Below are 25038 nucleotides of genomic sequence, written 5' to 3' on the forward strand. Positions count from 1 at the left end.
CAACATCCATTGGAGCGCTCACACCCCTAACGTCGAGGTACTCGAGATGGCAGAGGTCGACAGCATCGAGTCCACGCTGCTGAAGATCCAGCTGCGCTGGATGGGTCACGTCTCCAGAATGGAGGACCATCGCCTTCCCAAGATCGTATTATATGGCGAGCTCTCCACTGGCCACCGTGACAGAGGTGCACCAAAGAAAAGGTACAAGGACTGCCTAAAGAAATCTCTTGGTGCCTGCCACATTGACCACCGCCAGTGGGCTGATAACGCCTCAAACCGTGCATCTTGGCGCCTCACAGTTTGGCGGGCAGCAGCCTCCTTTGAAGAAGACCGCAGAGCCTACCTCACTGACAAAAGGCAAAGGAGGAAAAACCCAACACCCAACCTCAACCAACCAATTTTCCCTTGCAACCGCTGCAATCGTGTCTGCCTGTCCCGCATCGGACTGGTCAGCCACAAACGAGCCTGCAGCTGACGTGGACTTTTTACCCCCTCCATAAATCTTCGTCCGCGAAGCCAAGCCAAAGAAAGAATGTATCAGAACAACTATAGGAGCGTCATTAATGAGAAATTACAATATATCAGAATAACTATAGAAGCGTCATTAATGAGAAATTACAATATATCGGAATAACTATAGGAGCGTCATTAATGAGAAATTACAATATATCAGAATAACTATAGGAGCGTCATTAATGAGAAATTACAATATATCAGAATAACTATAGGAGCGTCATTAATGAGAAATTACAATATATCAGAATAACTATAGAAGCGTCATTAATGAGAAATTACAATATATGAGAATAACTATAGGAGCGTCATTAATGAGAAATTACAATATATCAGAATAACTATAGGAGCATCATTAATGAGAAATTACAATATATCAGAATAACTATAGGAGCGTCATTAATGAGAAATTACAATATATCAGAATAACTATAGGAGCGTCATTAATGAGAAATTACAATATATTAGAATAACTATAGGAGCGTCATTAATAAGAAATTACAATATATCAGAATAACTATAGGAGCGTCATTAATGAGAAATTACAATATATCAGAACAACTATAGGAGCGTCATTAATGAGAAATTACAATATATCAGATTAACTATAGAAGCGTCATTAAAGAGAAATTACAATATATTAGAATAACTATAGGAGCGTCATTAATGAGAAATTACAATATATCAGAATATCTATAGGAGCGTCATTAATGAGAAATTACAATATATCAGAATAACTATAGAAGCGTCATTAATGAGAAATTACAATATATCAGAATAACTATAGAAGCGTCATTAATGAGAAATTACAATATATCAGAATAACTATAGAAGCGTCATTAATGAGAAATTACAATATATGAGAATAACTATAGGAGCGTCATTAATGAGAAATTACAATATATCAGAATAACTATAGGAGCGTCATTAACGAGAAATTACAATATATCAGAATAACTATAGGAGCATCATTAATGAGAAATTACAATATATCAGAATAACTATAGGAGCGTCATTAATGAGAAATTACAATATATCAGAATAACTATAGAAGCATCATTAATGAGAAATTACAATATATCAGAATAACTATAGAAGCGTCATTAATGAGAAATTACAATATATCAGAATAACTATAGAAGCGTCATTATAGAGAAATTACAATATCTCAGAATAACTATAGAAGCGTCATTAATGAGAAATTACAATATATCAGAATAACTATAGGAACGTCATTAATGAGAAATTACAATATATCAGAATAACTATAGGAGCGTCATTAAAGAGAAATTACAATATCTCAGAATAACTATAGAAGCATCATTAATGAGAAATTACAATATATCAGAATAACTATAGGAGCGTCATTAATGAGAAATTACAATATATCAGAATAACTATAGAAGCGTCATTAATGAGAATTTACAATATATCAGAATAACTATAGGAACGTCATTAAAGAGAAATTACAATATATCAGAATAACTATAGAAGCGTCATTAATGAGAAATTACAATATATCAGAATAACTATAGGAGCGTCATTAATGAGAAATTACAATATATCAGAATATCTATAGAAGCATCATTAATGAGAAATTACAATATATCAGAATAACTATAGGAGCGTCATTAATGAGAATTTACAATATATCAGCATAACTATAGAAGCGTCATTAATGAGAAATTACATATATCAGAACAACTATAGGAGCGTCATTAATGAGAAATTATAATATATCAGAATAACTATAGGAGCGTCATTAATGAGAAATTACAATGTATCAGAACAACTATAGGAGCGTCATTAATGAGAAATTACAATATATCAGAATAACTATAGAAGCGTCATTAATGAGAAATTACAATATATCAGAATAACTATAGGAGCGTCATTAATGAGAAATTACAATATATCAGAATAACTATAGGAGCGTCATTAATGAGAAATTACAATGTATGAGAACAACTATAGGACCGTCATTAATGAGAAATTACAATATATCAGAATAAATATAGAAGCGTCATTAATGAGAAATTACAATATATCAGAATAACTATAGGAGCGTCATTAATGAGAAATTACAATATATCAGAATAACTATAGGAGCGTCATTAATGAGAAATTACAATGTATCAGAACAACTATAGGAGCGTCATTAATGAGAAATTACAATATATCAGAATAACTATAGAAGCGTCATTAATGAGAAATTACAATATATCAGAATAACTATAGGAGCATCATTAATGAGAAATTACAATATATCAGAATAACTATAGGCGCGTCATTAATGAGAAATTACAATATATCAGAATAACTATAGGAGCATCATTAATGAGAAATTACAATATATCAGAATAACTATAGAAGCGTCATTAATGAGAAATTACAATATATCAGAATAACTATAGGAGCATCATTAATGAGAAATTACAATATATCAGAATAACTATAGGAGCGTCATTAATGAGAAATTACAATATATCGGAATAACTATAGGAGCGTCATTAATGAGAAATTACAATATATCGGAATAACTATAGGAGCGTCATTAATGAGAAATTACAATATATCAGAATAACTATAGGAGCGTCATTAATGAGAAATTACAATATATCAGAATAACTATAGGAGCGTCATTAATGAGAAATTACAATATATCAGAATAACTATAGGAGCGTCATTAATGAGAAATTACAATATATCAGAATAACTATAGAAGCGTCATTAATGAGAAATTACAATATATGAGAATAACTATAGGAGCGTCATTAATGAGAAATTACAATATATCAGAATAACTATAGGAGCATCATTAATGAGAAATTACAATATATCAGAATAACTATAGAAGCGTCATTAATGAGAAATTACAATATATCAGAATAACTATAGGAGCATCATTAATGAGAAATTACAATATATCAGAATAACTATAGGAGCGTCATTAATGAGAAATTACAATATATCGGAATAACTATAGGAGCGTCATTAATGAGAAATTACAATATATCAGAATAACTATAGGAGCGTCATTAATGAGAAATTACAATATATTAGAATAACTATAGGAGCGTCATTAATAAGAAATTACAATATATCAGAATAACTATAGGAGCGTCATTAATGAGAAATTACAATATATCAGAACAACTATAGGAGCGTCATTAATGAGAAATTACAATATATCAGATTAACTATAGAAGCGTCATTAAAGAGAAATTACAATATATTAGAATAACTATAGGAGCGTCATTAATGAGAAATTACAATATATCAGAATATCTATAGTAGCGTCATTAATGAGAAATTACAATATATCAGAATAACTATAGAAGCGTCATTAATGAGAAATTACAATATATCAGAATAACTATAGAAGCGTCATTAATGAGAAATTACAATATATCAGAATAACTATAGAAGCGTCATTAATGAGAAATTACAATATATGAGAATAACTATAGGAGCGTCATTAATGAGAAATTACAATATATCAGAATAACTATAGGAGCGTCATTAACGAGAAATTACAATATATCAGAATAACTATAGGAGCATCATTAATGAGAAATTACAATATATCAGAATAACTATAGGAGCGTCATTAATGAGAAATTACAATATATCAGAATAACTATAGAAGCATCATTAATGAGAAATTACAATATATCAGAATAACTATAGAAGCGTCATTAATGAGAAATTACAATATATCAGAATAACTATAGAAGCGTCATTATAGAGAAATTACAATATCTCAGAATAACTATAGAAGCGTCATTAATGAGAAATTACAATATATCAGAATAACTATAGGAACGTCATTAATGAGAAATTACAATATATCAGAATAACTATAGGAGCGTCATTAAAGAGAAATTACAATATCTCAGAATAACTATAGAAGCGTCATTAATGAGAAATTACAATATATCAGAATAACTATAGGAGCGTCATTAATGAGAAATTACAATATATCAGAATAACTATAGAAGCGTCATTAATGAGAATTTACAATATATCAGAATAACTATAGGAACGTCATTAAAGAGAAATTACAATATATCAGAATAACTATAGAAGCGTCATTAATGAGAAATTACAATATATCAGAATAACTATAGGAGCGTCATTAATGAGAAATTACAATATATCAGAATATCTATAGAAGCATCATTAATGAGAAATTACAATATATCAGAATAACTATAGGAGCGTCATTAATGAGAATTTACAATATATCAGCATAACTATAGAAGCGTCATTAATGAGAAATTACATATATCAGAACAACTATAGGAGCGTCATTAATGAGAAATTATAATATATCAGAATAACTATAGGAGCGTCATTAATGAGAAATTACAATGTATCAGAACAACTATAGGAGCGTCATTAATGAGAAATTACAATATATCAGAATAACTATAGAAGCGTCATTAATGAGAAATTACAATATATCAGAATAACTATAGGAGCGTCATTAATGAGAAATTACAATATATCAGAATAACTATAGGAGCGTCATTAATGAGAAATTACAATGTATGAGAACAACTATAGGACCGTCATTAATGAGAAATTACAATATATCAGAATAAATATAGAAGCGTCATTAATGAGAAATTACAATATATCAGAATAACTATAGGAGCGTCATTAATGAGAAATTACAATATATCAGAATAACTATAGGAGCGTCATTAATGAGAAATTACAATGTATCAGAACAACTATAGGAGCGTCATTAATGATAAATTACAATATATCAGAATAACTATAGAAGCGTCCTTAATGAGAAATTACAATATATCAGAATAACTATAGGAGCATCATTAATGAGAAATTACAATATATCAGAATAACTATAGGCGCGTCATTAATGAGAAATTACAATATATCAGAATAACTATAGGAGCATCATTAATGAGAAATTACAATATATCAGAATAACTATAGAAGCGTCATTAATGAGAAATTACAATATATCAGAATAACTATAGGAGCATCATTAATGAGAAATTACAATATATCAGAATAACTATAGGAGCGTCATTAATGAGAAATTACAATATATCGGAATAACTATAGGAGCGTCATTAATGAGAAATTACAATATATCGGAATAACTATAGGAGCGTCATTAATGAGAAATTACAATATATCAGAATAACTATAGGAGCGTCATTAATGAGAAATTACAATATATCAGAATAACTATAGGAGCGTCATTAATGAGAAATTACAATATATCGGAATAACTATAGGAGCGTCATTAATGAGAAATTACAATATATCAGAACAACTATAGGAGCGTCATTAATGAGAAATTACAATATATCAGATTAACTATAGAGGCGTCATTAAAGAGAAATTACAATATATTAGAATAACTATAGGAGCGTCATTAATGAGAAATTACAATATATCAGAATAACTATAGGAGCGTCATTAATGAGAAATTACAATATATCAGAATAACTATAGGAGCGTCATTAATGAGAAATTACAATATATCAGAATAACTATAGGAGCGTCATTAATGAGAAATTACAATACATTAGAATAACTATAGGAGCGTCATTAATGAGAAATTACAATATATCAGAATAACTATAGGAGCGTCATTAATGAGAAATTACAATATATCAGAATAACTATAGGAGCGTCATTAATGAGAAATTACAATATATCAGAATAACTATAGAAGCATAATTAATGAGAAATTACAATATATCAGAATAACTATAGAAGCGTCATTAATGAGAAATTACAATATATCAGAATAACTATAGGAGCATTATTAATGAGACATTACAATATATCAGAACAACTATAGGAGCATCATTAATGAGAAATTACAATATATCAGAACAACTATAGGAGCGTCATTAATGAGAAATTACAATATATCGGAATAACTATTGGAGCATCATTAATGAGAAATTACAATATATCAGAACAACTATAGGAGCATCATTAATGAGAAATTACAATATATCGGAATAACTATAGGAGCGTCATTAATGAGAAATTACAATATATCAGAACAACTATAGGAGCATCATTAATGAGAAATTACAATATATCGGAATAACTATTGGAGCGTCATTAATGTGAAATTACAATATATCAGAATAACTATAGGAGCGTCATTCATGAGAAATTATAATATATCAGAATAACTATAGGAGCGTCATTAATGTGAAATTACAATGTATCAGAACAACTATAGGAGCGTCATTCATGAGAAATTATAATATATCAGAATAACTATAGGAGCGTCATTAATGTGAAATTACAATGTATCAGAACAACTATAGGAGCGTCATTAATGAGAAATTACAATATATCAGAATAACTATAGAAGCGTCATTAATGAGAAATTACAATATATCAGAATAACTATAGGAGCGTCATTAATGAGAAATTACAATATATCAGAATAACTATAGGAGCGTATTTAATGAGAAATTACAATATATCAGAATAACTATAGGAGCGTCATTAATGAGAAATTACAATATATCAAAATAACTATAGGAGCGTCATTAATGAGAAATTTCAATATATCAGAATAACTATAGGAGCGTCATTAATGAGAAATTACAATATATCAGAATAACTATAGAAGCGTCATTAATGAGAAATTACAATATATCAGAATAACTATAGGAGCGTCATTAATGAGAAATTACAATATATCAGAATAACTATAGGAGCATCATTAATGAGAAATTACAATATATCAGAATAACTATAGAAGCATCATTAATGAGAAATTACAATATATCAGAATAACTATAGGGGCATCATTAATGAGAAATTACAATATATCAGAATAACTATAGGAGCGTCATTAATGAGAAATTACAATATATCGGAATAACTATAGGAGCGTCATTAATGAGAAATTACAATATATCAGAATAACTATAGGAGCGTCATTAATGAGAAATTACAATATATTAGAATAACTATAGGAGCGTCATTAATAAGAAATTACAATATATCAGAATAACTATAGGAGCGTCATTAATGAGAAATTACAATATATCAGAACAACTATAGGAGCGTCATTAATGAGAAATTACAATATATCAGATTAACTATAGGAGCGTCATTAAAGAGAAATTACAATATATTAGAATAACTATAGGAGCGTCATTAATGAGAAATTACAATATATCAGAATAACTATAGGAGCGTCATTAATGAGAAATTACAATATATCAGAATAACTATAGAAGCGTCATTAATGAGAAATTACAATATATCAGAATAACTATAGAAGCGTCATTAATGAGAAATTACAATATATCAGAATAACTATAGAAGCGTCATTAATGAGAAATTACAATATATCAGAATAACTATAGGAGCGTCATTAATGAGAAATTACAATATATCAGAATAACTATAGGAGCGTCATTAACGAGAAATTACAATATATCAGAATAACTATAGGAGCATCATTAATGAGAAATTACAATATATCAGAATAAGTATAGGAGCGTCATTAATGAGAAATTACAATATATCAGAATAACTATAGAAGCATCATTAATGAGAAATTACAATATATCAGAATAACTATAGAAGCGTCATTAATGAGAAATTACAATATATCAGAATAACTATAGAAGCGTCATTAAAGAGAAATTAGAATATCTCAGAATAACTATAGAAGCGTCATTAATGAGAAATTACAATATATCAGAATAACTATAGGAACGTCATTAATGAGAAATTACAATATATCAGAATAACCATAGGAGCGTCATTAATGAGAAATTACAATATATCAGAATAACTATAGAAGCGTCATTAATGAGAAATTACAATATATCAGAATAACTATAGGAGCGTCATTAATGAGAAATTACAATATATCAGAATAACTATAGAAGTGTCATTAATGAGAATTTACAATATATCAGAATAACTATAGGAACGTCATTAAAGAGAAATTACAATATATCAGAATAACAATAGAAGCGTCATTAATGAGAAATTACAATATATCAGAATAACTATAGGAGCGTCATTAATGAGAAATTACAATATATCAGAATATCTATAGAAGCATCATTAATGAGAAATTACAATATATCAGAATAACTATAGGAGCGTCATTAATGAGAATTTACAATATATCAGCATAACTATAGAAGCGTCATTAATGAGAAATTACATATATCAGAACAACTATAGGAGCGTCATTAATGAGAAATTATAATATATCAGAATAACTATAGGAGCGTCATTAATGAGAAATTACAATGTATCAGAACAACTATAGGAGCGTCATTAATGAGAAATTACAATATATCAGAATAACTATAGAAGCGTCATTAATGAGAAATTACAATATATCAGAATAACTATAGGAGCGTCATTAATGAGAAATTACAATATATCAGAATAACTATAGGAGCGTCATTAATGAGAAATTACAATATATCAGAATAACTATAGGAGCGTCATTAATTAGAAATTACAATGTATCAGAACAACTATAGGAGCGTCATTAATGAGAAATTACAATATATCAGAATAACTATAGAAGCGTCATTAATGAGAAATTACAATATATCAGAATAACTATAGGAGCATCATTAATGAGAAATTACAATATATCAGAATAACTATAGGCGCGTCATTAATGAGAAATTACAATATATCAGAATAACTATAGGAACGTCATTAAAGAGAAATTACAATATATCAGAATAACTATAGAAGCGTCATTAATGAGAAATTACAATATATCAGAATAACTATAGGAGCATCATTAATGAGAAATTACAATATATCAGAATAACTATAGGAGCGTCATTAATGAGAAATTACAATATATCGGAATAACTATAGGAGCGTCATTAATGAGAAATTACAATATATCGGAATAACTATAGGAGCGTCATTAATGAGAAATTACAATATATCAGAATAACTATAGGCGCGTCATTAATGAGAAATTACAATATATCAGAATAACTATAGGAGCATCATTAATGAGAAATTACAATATATCAGAATAACTATAGAAGCGTCATTAATGAGAAATTACAATATATCAGAATAACTATAGGAGCATCATTAATGAGAAATTACAATATATCAGAATAACTATAGGAGCGTCATTAATGAGAAATTACAATATATCGGAATAACTATAGGAGCGTCATTAATGAGAAATTACAATATATCGGAATAACTATAGGAGCGTCATTAATGAGAAATTACAATATATCAGAATAACTATAGGAGCGTCATTAATGAGAAATTACAATATATTAGAATAACTATAGGAGCGTCATTAATGAGAAATTACAATATATCGGAATAACTATAGGAGCGTCATTAATGAGAAATTACAATATATCAGAACAACTATAGGAGCGTCATTAATGAGAAATTACAATATATCAGATTAACTATAGAGGCGTCATTAAAGAGAAATTACAATATATTAGAATAACTATAGGAGCGTCATTAATGAGAAATTACAATATATCAGAATAACTATAGGAGCGTCATTAATGAGAAATTACAATATATCAGAATAACTATAGGAGCGTCATTAATGAGAAATTACAATATATCAGAATAACTATAGGAGCGTCATTAATGAGAAATTACAATATATTAGAATAACTATAGGAGCGTCATTAATGAGAAATTACAATATATCAGAATAACTATAGGAGCGTCATTAATGAGAAATTACAATATATCAGAATAACTATAGGAGCGTCATTAATGAGAAATTACAATATATCGGAATAACTATAGGAGCGTCATTAATGAGAAATTACAATATATCAGAATAACTATAGAAGCGTCATTAATGAGAAATTATAATATATCAGAATAACTATAGGAGCGTCATTAATGAGAAATTACAATGTATCAGAACAACTATAGGAGCGTATTTAATGAGAAATTACAATATATCAGAATAACTATAGAAGCGTCATTAATGAGAAATTACAATATATCAGAATAACTATAGGAGCGTCATTAATGAGAAATTACAATATATCAGAATAACTATAGGAGCGTCATTAATGAGAAATTACAATATATCAGAATAACTATAGGAGCGTCATTAATTAGAAATTACAATGTATCAGAACAACTATAGGAGCGTCATTAATGAGAAATTACAATATATCAGAATAACTATAGGAGCATCATTAATGAGAAATTACAATATATCAGAATAACTATAGAAGCGTCATTAATGAGAAATTACAATGTATCAGAACAACTATAGGAGCGTCATTAATGAGAAATTACAATATATCAGAATAACTATAGGAGCGTCATTAATGAGAAATTACAATATATCAGAATAACTATAGGAGCATCATTAATGAGAAATTACAATATATCAGAATAACTATAGAAGGTTCATTAATGAGAAATTACAATATATCAGAATAACTATAGGAGCATCATTAATGAGAAATTACAATATATCAGAATAACTATAGGAGCGTCATTAATGAGAAATTACAATATATCGGAATAACTATAGGAGCGTCATTAATGAGAAATTACAATATATCGGAATAACTATAGGAGCGTCATTAATGAGAAATTACAATATATCAGAATAACTATAGGAGCGTCATTAATGAGAAATTACAATGTATCAGAACAACTATAGGAGCGTCATTAATGAGAAATTACAATATATCAGAATAACTATAGAAGCGTCATTAATGAGAAAGTACAATATATCAGAATAACTATAGAAGCGTCATTAATGAGAAATTACAATATATCAGAATAACTATAGGAGCGTCATTAATGAGAAATTACAATATATCAGAATAACTATAGGAGCGTCATTAACGAGAAATTACAATATATCAGAATAACTATAGGAGCGTCATTAACGAGAAATTACAATATATCAGAATAAGTATAGGAGCGTCATTAATGAGAAATTACAATATATCAGAATAACTATAGAAGCATCATTAATGAGAAATTACAATATATCAGAATAACTATAGAAGCGTCATTAATGAGAAATTACAATATATCAGAATAACTATAGAAGCGTCATTAAAGAGAAATTACAATATCTCAGAATAACTATAGAAGCGTCATTAATGAGAAATTACAATATATCAGAATAACTATAGGAACGTCATTAATGAGAAATTACAATATATCAGAATAACTATAGGAGCGTCATTAATGAGAAATTACAATATATCAGAATAACTATAGAAGCGTCATTAATGAGAAATTACAATATATCAGAATAACTATAGGAGCGTCATTAATGAGAAATTACAATATATCAGAATAACTATAGAAGTGTCATTAATGAGAATTTACAATATATCAGAATAACTATAGGAACGTCATTAAAGAGAAATTACAATATATCAGAATAACTATAGAAGCGTCATTAATGAGAAATTACAATATATCAGAATAACTATAGGAGCGTCATTAATGAGAAATTACAATATATCAGAATATCTATAGAAGCATCATTAATGAGAAATTACAATATATCAGAATAACTATAGGAGCGTCATTAATGAGAATTTACAATATATCAGCATAACTATAGAAGCGTCATTAATGAGAAATTACATATATCAGAACAACTATAGGAGCGTCATTAATGAGAAATTATAATATATCAGAATAACTATAGGAGCGTCATTAATGAGAAATTACAATATGTCAGAATAACTATAGGAGCGTTATTAATGAGAAATTACAATGTATCAGAACAACTATAGGAGCGTCATTAATGATAAATTAAAATATATCAGAATAACAAAAGGAGCGTCATTAATGAGAAATTACAATATATCAGAACAACTATAGAAGCGTCATTAATGAGAAATTAAAATATATCAGAACAACTATAGGAGCGTCATTAATGAGAAATTACAATATATCAGAATAACTATAGGAGCGTCATTAATGAGAAATTACAATATATCAGAATAATTATAGGAGCATCATTAATGAGAAATTACAATATATTAGAATAACTCTAGGAGCATCATTAATGAGAAATTACAATATATCAGAACAACTATAGAAGCGTCATTAATGAGAAATTAAAATATATCAGAACAACTATAGGAGCATCATTAACGAGAAATTACAATATATCAGAATAACTATAGGAGCGTCATTAATGAGAAATTACAATATATCAGAATAACTATAGAAGCGCCATTAATGAGAAATTACAATATATCAGAATAACTATAGGATCGTCATTAATGAGAAATTACAATATATCAGAACAACAATAGGAGCGTCATTAATGAGAAATTACAATATATAAGAATAACTATAGCAGCCTCATTAGTGAGAAATTACAATATATCAGAATAACTATAGGAGCATCATTATTGAGAAATTACAATATATCAGAATAACTAGAGAAGCGTCATTAATGAGAATTTACAATATAATAGAATAACTATAGGAACGTCATTAAAGAGAAATTACAATATATTAGATTAACTATAGGAGCGTCATTAATGAGAAATTACAATATATCAGAATAACTATAGGAGCGTCATTAATGAGAAATTACAATATATCAGTATAACTATAGGAGCGTCATTAATGAGAAATTACAATATATCAGAATAACTATAGGAGCGTCATTAATGAGAAATTACAATATATCAGAACAACTATAGAAGCGTCATTAATGAGAAATTAAAATATATCAGAAAAACTATAGGAGCGTCATTAATGAGAAATTACAATATATCAGAATAACTATAGGAGCGTCATTAATGAGAAATTACAATATATCAGAATAACTATAGGAGCGTCATTAATGAGAAATTACAATATATCAGAATAACTATAGGAGCGTCATTAATGAGAAATTACAATATATCAGAATAACTATAGGAGCATCATTAATGAGAAATTACATTATATCAGAATAACTATAGGAGCATCATTAATGAGAAATTACAATATGTTAGAATAACTATAGGAGCGTCATTAATGAGAAATTACAATATATCGGAATAACTATTGGAGCGTCATTAATGAGAAATTACAATATATCAGAACAACTATAGGAGCGTCATTAATGAGAAATTATAATATATCAGAATAACTATAGGAGCGTCATTAATGAGAAATTACAATGTATCAGAACAACTATAGGAGCGTCATTAATGAGAAATTACAATATATCAGAATAACTATAGAAGCGTCATTAATGAGAAATTACATTATATCAGAATAACTATAGGAGCGTCATTAATGAGAAATTACAATATATCAGAATAACTATAGGAGCGTCATTAATGAAAAATTACAATATATCAGAATTACTATAGGAGCGTCATTAATGAGAAATTACAATATATCAGAATAACTATAGAAGCGTCATTAATGAAAAATTACAATATATCAGAATAACTATAGGAGCATCATTAATGAGAAATTACAATATATCAGAATAACTATAGGAGCATCATTAATGAGAAATTACAATATATCAGAATAACTATAGAAGCGTCATTAATGAGAAATTACAATATATCAGAATAACTATAGGAGCGTCATTAATGAGAAATTACAATATATCGGAATAACTATAGGAGCGTCATTAATGAGAAATTACAATATATCAGAATAACTATAGGAGCGTCATTAATGAGAAATTACAATATATCAGAATAACTATAGGAGCGTCATTAATGAGAAATTACAATATATCAGAACAACTATAGGAGCGTCATTAATGAGAAATTACAATATATCAGATTAACTATAGAAGCGTCATTAAAGAGAAATTACAATATATTAGAATAACTATAGGAGCGTCATTAATGAGAAATTACAATATATCAGAATAACTATAGGAGCGTCATTAATGAGAAATTACAATATATCAGAATAACTATAGAAGCGTCATTAATGAGAAATTACAATATATCAGAATAACTATAGAAGCGTCAGTAATGAGAAATTACAATATATCAGAATAACTATAGGAGCGTCATTAATGAGAAATTACAATATATCAGAATAACTATAGGAGCGTCATTAACGAGAAATTACAATATATCAGAATAACTATAGGAGCATCATTAATGAGAAATTACAATATATCAGAATAACTATAGGAGCGTCATTAATGAGAAATTACAATATATCAGAATAACTATAGAAGCATCATTAATGAGAAATTACAATATATCAGAATAACTATAGAAGCGTCATTAATGAGAAATTACAATATATCAGAATAACTATAGAAGTGTCATTAAAGATAAATTACAATATCTCAGAATAACTATAGAAGCGTCATTAATGAGAAATTACAATATATCAGAATAACTATAGGAACGTCATTAAAGAGAAATTACAATATATCAGAATAACTATAGGAGAGTCATTAATGAGAAATTACAATATATCAGAATAACTATAGGAGGGTCATTAATGAGAAATTACAATATATCAGAATAACTATAGGAGGGTCATTAATGAGAAATTACAATTTATCAGAATAACTATAGGAGCGTCATTAATGAGAAATTACAATATATCAGAATAACTATAGAAGCGTCATTAATGAGAATTTACAATATATCAGAATAACTATAGGAACGTCATTAAAGAGAAATTACAATATATCAGAATAACTATAGAAGCGTCATTAATGAGAAATTACAATATATCAGAATAACTATAGGAGCGTCATTAATGAGAAATTACAATATATCAGAATAACTATAGAAGCATCATTAATGAGAAATTACAATATATCAGAATAACTATAGGAGCGTCATTAATGAGAATTTACAATATATCAGAATAACTATAGAAGCGTCATTAATGAGAAATTACAATATATCAGAACAACTATAGGAGCGTCATTAATGAGAAATTATAATATATCAGAACAACTATAGGAGCGTCATTAATGAGAAATTACAATGTATCAGAACAACTATAGGAGCGTCATTAATGAGAAATTACAATATATCAGAATAACTATAGAAGCGTCATTAATGAGAAATTACAATATATCAGAATAACTATAGGAGCGTCATTAATGAGAAATTACAATATATCAGAATAACTATAGGAGCGTCATTAATGAGAAATTACAATATATCAGAATAACTATAGGAGCGTCATTAATGAGAAATTACAATATATCAGAATAACTATAGGAGCGTCATTAATGAGAAATTACAATATATCAGAATAACTATAGGAGCGTCATTAATGAGAAATTACAATATATCAGAATAACTATAGGAGCATCATTAATGAGAAATTACAATATATCAGAATAACTATAGAAGCGTCATTAATGAGAATTTACAATATATCAGAATAACTATAGGAACGTCATTAAAGAGAAATTACAATATATTAGAATAACTATAGGAGCGTCATTAATGAGAAATTACAATATATCAGAATAACTATAGGAGCGTCATTAATGAGAAATTACAATATATCAGTATAACTATAGGAACGTCATTAATGAGAAATTACAATATATCAGAATAACTATAGGAACGTCATTAAAGAGAAATTACAATATATCAGAATAACTATAGAAGCATCATTAATGAGAATTTACAATATATCAGAATAACTATAGAAGTGTCATTAAAGAGAAATTACAATATATCAGAATAACTATAGAAGCGTCATTAATGAGAAATTACAATATATCAGAATAACTATAGGAGCGTCATTAATGAGAAATTACAATATATCAGAATAACTATTGGAGCGTCATTAATGAGAAATTACAATATATCAGAATAACTATAGGAGCGTCATTAATGAGAAATTACAATATATCAGAATAACTATAGGAGCGTCATTAATCAGAAATTACAATATATCAGAATAATTATGGGAGCATCATTAATGAGAAATTACAATATATTAGAATAACTCTAGGAGCATCATTAATGAGAAATTACAATATATCAGAACAACTATAGAAGCATCATTAATGAGAAATTAAAATATATCAGAACAACTATAGGAGCGTCATTAATGAGAAATTACAATATATCAGAATAACTATAGGAGCGTCATTAATGAGAAATTACAATATATCAGAATAACTATAGGAGCGTCATTAATGAGAAATTACAATATATCAGAATAACTATAGGAGCGTCATTAATGAGTAATTAAAATATATCAGAACAACTATAGGAGCGTCATTAATGAGAAATTACAATATATCAGAATAACTATAGGAGCGTCATTAATGAGAAATTACAATATATCAGAATAACTATAGGAGCGTCATTAATGAGAAATTACAATATATCAGAATAATTATAGGAGCGTCATTAATGAGAAATTACAATATATCAGAATAACTATAGGAGCGTCATTAATGAGAAATTACAATATATCAGAATAACTATAGGAGCGTCATTAATGAGAAATTACAATATATCAGAATAACTATAGAAGCGTCATTAATGGGAAATTACAATATATCAGAATAACTATAGGAGCGTCATTAATGAGAAATTACAATATATCAGAATAACTATATGAGCGTCATTAATGAGAAATTACAATATATCAGAATAACTATAGAAGCATAATTAATGAGAAATTACAATATATCAGAATAACTATAGAAGCGTCATTAATGAGGATTTACAATATATCAGAATAACTATAGGAACGTCATTAAAGAGAAATTACAATATATAAGAATAACTATAGGAGCGTCATTAATGAGAAATTACAATATATCAGAATAACTATAGGAGCATCATTATTGAGAAATTACAATATATCAGAATAACTATAGAAGCGTCATTAATGAGAAATTACAATATATCAGAATAACTATAGGAGCGTCATTAATGAGAAATTACAATATATCAGTATAACTATAGGAACGTCATTAATGAGAAATTACAATATATCAGAATAACTATAGGAACGTCATTAAAGAGAAATTACAATATATCAGAATAACTATAGAAGCATCATTAATGAGAATTTACAATATATCAGAATAACTATAGAAGTGTCATTAAAGAGAAATTACAATATATCAGAATAACTATAGAAGCGTCATTAATGAGAAATTACAATATATCAGAATAACTATAGAAGCGTCATTAAAGAGAAATTACAATATCTCAGAATAACTATAGAAGCGTCATTAATGAGAAATTACAATATATCAGAATAACTATAGGAGCATCATTAATGAGAATTTACAATATATCAGAATAACTATAGAGGTGTCATTAAAGAGAAATTACAATATATCAGAATAACTATAGAAGCGTCATTAATGACAAAATTACAATATATCAGAATAACTATAGAAGCGTCATTAAAGAGAAATTACAATATCTCAGAATAACTATAGAAGCGTCATTAATGAGAAATTACAATATATCAGAATAACTATAGAAGCATCATTAAAGAGAAATTACAATATCTCAGAATAACTATAGAAGCGTCATTAAAGAGAAATTACAATATATCAGAATAACTATAGAAGCGTCATTAAAGAGAAATTACAATATCTCAGAATAACTATAGAAGCGTCATTAATGAGAAATTACAATATCTCAGAATAACTATAGAAGCGTCATTAAAGCGAAATTACAATATCTCAGAATAACTATAGAAGCGTCATTAAAGAGAAATTACAATATATCAGAATAACTATAGAAGCGTCATTAAAGAGAAATTACAATATCTCAGAATAACTATAGAAGCGTCATTAATGAGAAATTACAATATATCAGAATAACTATAGAAGCGTCATTAAAGAGAAATTACAATATCTCAGAATAACTATAGAAGTGTCATTAATGAGAAATTACAATATATCAGAATAACTATAGAAGCATCATTAATGAGAAATTACAATATATCAGAATAACTATAGAAGTGTCATTAATGAGAAATTACAATATATCAGAATAACTATAGAAGCGTCATTAAAGAGAAATTACAATATCTCAGAATAACTATAGAAGCGTCATTAATGAGAAATTACAATATATCAGAATAACTATAGGAGCATCATTAATGAGAATTTACAATATATCAGAATAACTATAGAAGCGTCATTAATGAGAAATTACAATATATCAGAATAACTATAGAAGCATCATTAATGAGAAATTACAATATATCAGAATAACTATAGAAGCGTCATTAATGAGAAATTACAATATATCAGAATAACTATAGAAGCGTCATTAAAGAGAAATTACAATATCTCAGAATAACTATAGAAGCGTCATTAATGAGAAATTACAATATATCAGAATAACTATAGGAGCATCATTAATGAGAATTTACAATATATCAGAATAACTATAGAAGCGTCATTAATGAGAAATTACAATATATCAGAATAACTATAGGAGCATCATTAATGAGAATTTACAATATATCAGAATAACTATAGGAGCATCATTAATGAGAATTTACAATATATCAGAATAACTATAGAAGTGTCATTAAAGAGAAATTACAATATATCAGAATAACTATAGAAGCGTCATTAATGAGAAATTACAATATATCAGAATAACTATAGAATCGTCATTAATGAGAAATTACAATATATCAGAATAACTATAGAAGCGTCATTAATGAGAATTTACAATATAATAGAATAACTATAGGAACGTCATTAAAGAGAAATTACAATATATTAGAATAACTATAGGAGCGTCATTAATGAGAAATTACAATATATCAGAATAACTATAGGAGCGTCATTAATGAGAAAGTACAATATATCAGTAGAACTATAGGAGCGTCATTAATGAGAAATTACAATATATCAGAAAAACTATAGGAGCGTCATTAATGAGAAATTACAATATATCAGAACAACTATAGAAGCGTCATTAATGAGAAATTAAAATATATCAGAACAACTATAGGAGCGTCATTAATGAGAAATTACAATATATCAGAATAACTATAGGAGCGTCATTAATGAGAAATTACAATATATCAGAATAATTATAGGAGCATCATTAATGAGAAATTACTATATATTAGAATAACTATAGGAGCGTCATTAATGAGAAATTACAATATATCAGAACAACTATAGAAGCGTCATTAATGAGAAATTACAATATATCAGAATAACTATAGAAGCATAATTAATGAGAAATTACAATATATCAGAATAACTATAGAAGCGTCATTAATGAGGATTTACAATATATCAGAATAACTATAGGAACGTCATTAAAGAGAAATTACAATATATCAGAATAACTATAGGAACGTCATTAAAGAGAAATTACAATATATAAGAATAACTATAGGAGCGTCATTAATGAGAAATTACAATATATCAGAATAACTATAGGAGCATCATTAATGAGAAATTACAATATATCAGAATAACTATAGGAGCGTCATTAATGAGAAATTACAATATATCAGAATAACTATAGGAGCGTCATTAATGAGAAATTACAATATATCAGAATAACTATAGGAGCGTCATTAATGAGAAATTACAATATATCAGAATAACTATAGGAGCGTCATTAATGAGAAATTACAATATATCAGAATAACTATAGGAGCGTCATTAATGAGACATTACAATATATCAGAACAACTATAGGAGCATCATTAATGAGAAATTACAATATATCAGAACAACTATAGGAGCGTCATTAATGAGAAATTACAATATATCGGAATAACTATTGGAGCATCATTAATGAGAAATTACAATATATCAGAACAACTATAGGAGCATCATTAATGAGAAATTACAATATATCGGAATAACTATAGGAGCGTCATTAATGAGAAATTACAATATATCAGAACAACTATAGGAGCATCATTAATGAGAAATTACAATATATCGGAATAACTATAGGAGCGTCATTAATGAGAAATTACAATATATCAGAACAACTATAGGAGCGTCATTAATGAGAAATTACAATATATCAGAATAACTATAGGAGCGTCATTAATGAGAAATTACAATGTATCAGAACAACTATAGGAGCATCATTAATGAGAAATTACAATATATCAGAATAACTATAGGAGCGTCATTAATGAGAAATTACAATATATCGGAATAACTATTGGAGCATCATTAATGAGAAATTACAATATATCAAAACAACTATAGGAGCATCATTAATGAGAAATTACAATATATCAGAACAACTATAGGAGCATCATTAATGAGAAATTACAATATATCAGAATAACTATAGGAGCATCATTAATGAGAAATTACAATATATCAGAACAACTATAGGAGCATCATTAATGAGAAATTACAATATATCAGAATAACTATAGGAGCATCATTAATGAGAAATTACAATATATCAGAACAACTCTAGGAGCGTCATTAATGAGAAATTACAATATATCAGAACAACTATTGGAGCATCATTAATGAGAAATTACAATATATCAAAACAACTATAGGAGCATCATTAATGAGACATTACAATATATCAGAACAACTATAGGAGCATCATTAATGAGAAATTACAATATATCAGAACAACTATAGGAGCGTCATTAATGAGAAATTACAATATATCGGAATAACTATTGGAGCATCATTAATGAGAAATTACAATATATCAAAACAACTATAGGAGCATCATTAATGAGAAATTACAATATATCGGAATAACTGTAGGAGCGTCATTAATGAGAAATTACAATATATCAGAACAACTATAGGAGCATCATTAATGAGAAATTACAATATATCGGAATAACTATAGGAGCGTCATTAATGTGAAATTACAATATATCAGAACAACTATAGGAGCGTCATTAATGAGAAATTACAATATATCAGAATAACTATAGGAGCGTCATTAATGAGAAATTACAATGTATCAGAACAACTATAGGAGCATCATTAATGAGAAATTACAATATATCAGAATAACTATAGAAGCGTCATTAATGAGAAATTACAATATATCAGAATAACTATAGGAGCGTCATTAATGAGAAATTACAATGTATCAGAACAACTATAGGAGCGTCATTAATGAGAAATTACAATATATCAGAATAACTATAGGAGCGTCATTAATGAGAAATTACAATATATCAGAACAACTATAGGAGCATCATTAATGAGAAATTACAATATATCAGAATAACTATAGGAGCATCATTAATGAGAAATTACAATATATCAGAACAACTCTAGGAGCGTCATTAATGAGAAATTACAATATATCAGAACAACTATTGGAGCATCATTAATGAGAAATTACAATATATCAAAACAACTATAGGAGCATCATTAATGAGACATTACAATATATCAGAACAACTATAGGAGCATCATTAATGAGAAATTACAATATATCAGAACAACTATAGGAGCGTCATTAATGAGAAATTACAATATATCGGAATAACTATTGGAGCATCATTAATGAGAAATTACAATATATCAAAACAACTATAGGAGCATCATTAATGAGAAATTACAATATATCGGAATAACTGTAGGAGCGTCATTAATGAGAAATTACAATATATCAGAACAACTATAGGAGCATCATTAATGAGAAATTACAATATATCGGAATAACTATAGGAGCGTCATTAATGTGAAATTACAATATATCAGAACAACTATAGGAGCGTCATTAATGAGAAATTACAATATATCAGAATAACTATAGGAGCGTCATTAATGAGAAATTACAATGTATCAGAACAACTATAGGAGCATCATTAATGAGAAATTACAATATATCAGAATAACTATAGAAGCGTCATTAATGAGAAATTACAATATATCAGAATAACTATAGGAGCGTCATTAATGAGAAATTACAATGTATCAGAACAACTATAGGAGCGTCATTAATGAGAAATTACAATATATCAGAATAACTATAGGAGCGTCATTAATGAGAAATTACAATATATCAGAATAACTATAGGAGCATCATTAATGAGAAATTACAATATATCAGAATAACTATAGAAGCTTCATTAATGAGAAATTACAATATATCAGAATAACTATAGGAGCATCATTAATGAGAAATTACAATATATCAGAATAACTATAGGAGCGTCATTAATGAGAAATTACAATATATCGGAATAACTATAGGAGCGTCATTAATGAGAAATTACAATATATCGGAATAACTATAGGAGCGTCATTAATGAGAAATTACAATATATCAGAATAACTATAGGAGCGTCATTAATGAGAAATTACAATGTATCAGAACAACTATAGGAGCGTCATTAATGAGAAATTACAATATATCAGAATAACTATAGAAGCGTCATTAATGAGAAAGTACAATATATCAGAATAACTATAGGAGCGTCATTAATGAGAAATTACAATATATCAGAATAACTATAGGAGCGTCATTAATGAGAAATTACAATATATCAGAATAACTATAGGAGCGTCTTTAATGAGAAATTACAATATATCGGAATAACTATAGGTGCGTCGTTAATGAGAAATTACAATATATCAGAATAACTATAGGAGCGTCATTAATGAGAAATTACAATATATCAGAATAACTATAGGAGCGTCATTAATGAGAAATTACAATATATCGGAATAACTATAGGAGCGTCATTAATGAGAAATTACAATATATCAGAACAACTATAGGATCGTCATTAATGAGAAATTACAATATATCAGAATAACTATAGGAGCATCATTAATGAGAAATTGCAATATATCAGAATAACTATAGGAGCGTCATTAATGAGAAATTACAATATATCGGAATAACTATAGGAGCGTCATTAATGACAAATTACAATATATCAGAATAACTATAGGAGCGTCATTAATGAGAAATTACAATGTATCAGAACAACTATAGGAGCATCATTAATGAGAAATTACAATATATCAGAATAACTATAGAAGCGTCATTAATGAGAAATTACAATATATCAGAATAACTATAGGAGCGTCATTAATGAGAAATTACAATGTATCAGAACAACTATAGGAGCGTCATTAATGAGAAATTACAATATATCAGAATAACTATAGGAGCGTCATTAATGAGAAATTACAATATATCAGAACAACTATAGGAGCATCATTAATGAGAAATTACAATATATCAGAATAACTATAGGAGCATCATTAATGAGAAATTACAATATATCAGAACAACTCTAGGAGCGTCATTAATGAGAAATTACAATATATCAGAACAACTATTGGAGCATCATTAATGAGAAATTACAATATATCAAAACAACTATAGGAGCATCATTAATGAGACATTACAATATATCAGAACAACTATAGGAGCATCATTAATGAGAAATTACAATATATCAGAACAACTATAGGAGCGTCATTAATGAGAAATTACAATATATCGGAATAACTATTGGAGCATCATTAATGAGAAATTACAATATATCAAAACAACTATAGGAGCATCATTAATGAGAAATTACAATATATCGGAATAACTGTAGGAGCGTCATTAATGAGAAATTACAATATATCAGAACAACTATAGGAGCATCATTAATGAGAAATTACAATATATCGGAATAACTATAGGAGCGTCATTAATGTGAAATTACAATATATCAGAACAACTATAGGAGCGTCATTAATGAGAAATTACAATATATCAGAATAACTATAGGAGCGTCATTAATGAGAAATTACAATGTATCAGAACAACTATAGGAGCATCATTAATGAGAAATTACAATATATCAGAATAACTATAGAAGCGTCATTAATGAGAAATTACAATATATCAGAATAACTATAGGAGCGTCATTAATGAGAAATTACAATGTATCAGAACAACTATAGGAGCGTCATTAATGAGAAATTACAATATATCAGAATAACTATAGGAGCGTCATTAATGAGAAATTACAATATATCAGAATAACTATAGGAGCATCATTAATGAGAAATTACAATATATCAGAATAACTATAGAAGCTTCATTAATGAGAAATTACAATATATCAGAATAACTATAGGAGCATCATTAATGAGAAATTACAATATATCAGAATAACTATAGGAGCGTCATTAATGAGAAATTACAATATATCGGAATAACTATAGGAGCGTCATTAATGAGAAATTACAATATATCGGAATAACTATAGGAGCGTCATTAATGAGAAATTACAATATATCAGAATAACTATAGGAGCGTCATTAATGAGAAATTACAATGTATCAGAACAACTATAGGAGCGTCATTAATGAGAAATTACAATATATCAGAATAACTATAGAAGCGTCATTAATGAGAAAGTACAATATATCAGAATAACTATAGGAGCGTCATTAATGAGAAATTACAATATATCAGAATAACTATAGGAGCGTCATTAATGAGAAATTACAATATATCAGAATAACTATAGGAGCGTCATTAATGAGAAATTACAATATATCGGAATAACTATAGGTGCGTCGTTAATGAGAAATTACAA

This window comes from Narcine bancroftii, chromosome 1 (assembly GCF_036971445.1).
Source record: "Narcine bancroftii isolate sNarBan1 chromosome 1, sNarBan1.hap1, whole genome shotgun sequence".
In the NCBI taxonomy this organism is placed as follows: Eukaryota; Metazoa; Chordata; class Chondrichthyes; order Torpediniformes; family Narcinidae; genus Narcine; species Narcine bancroftii.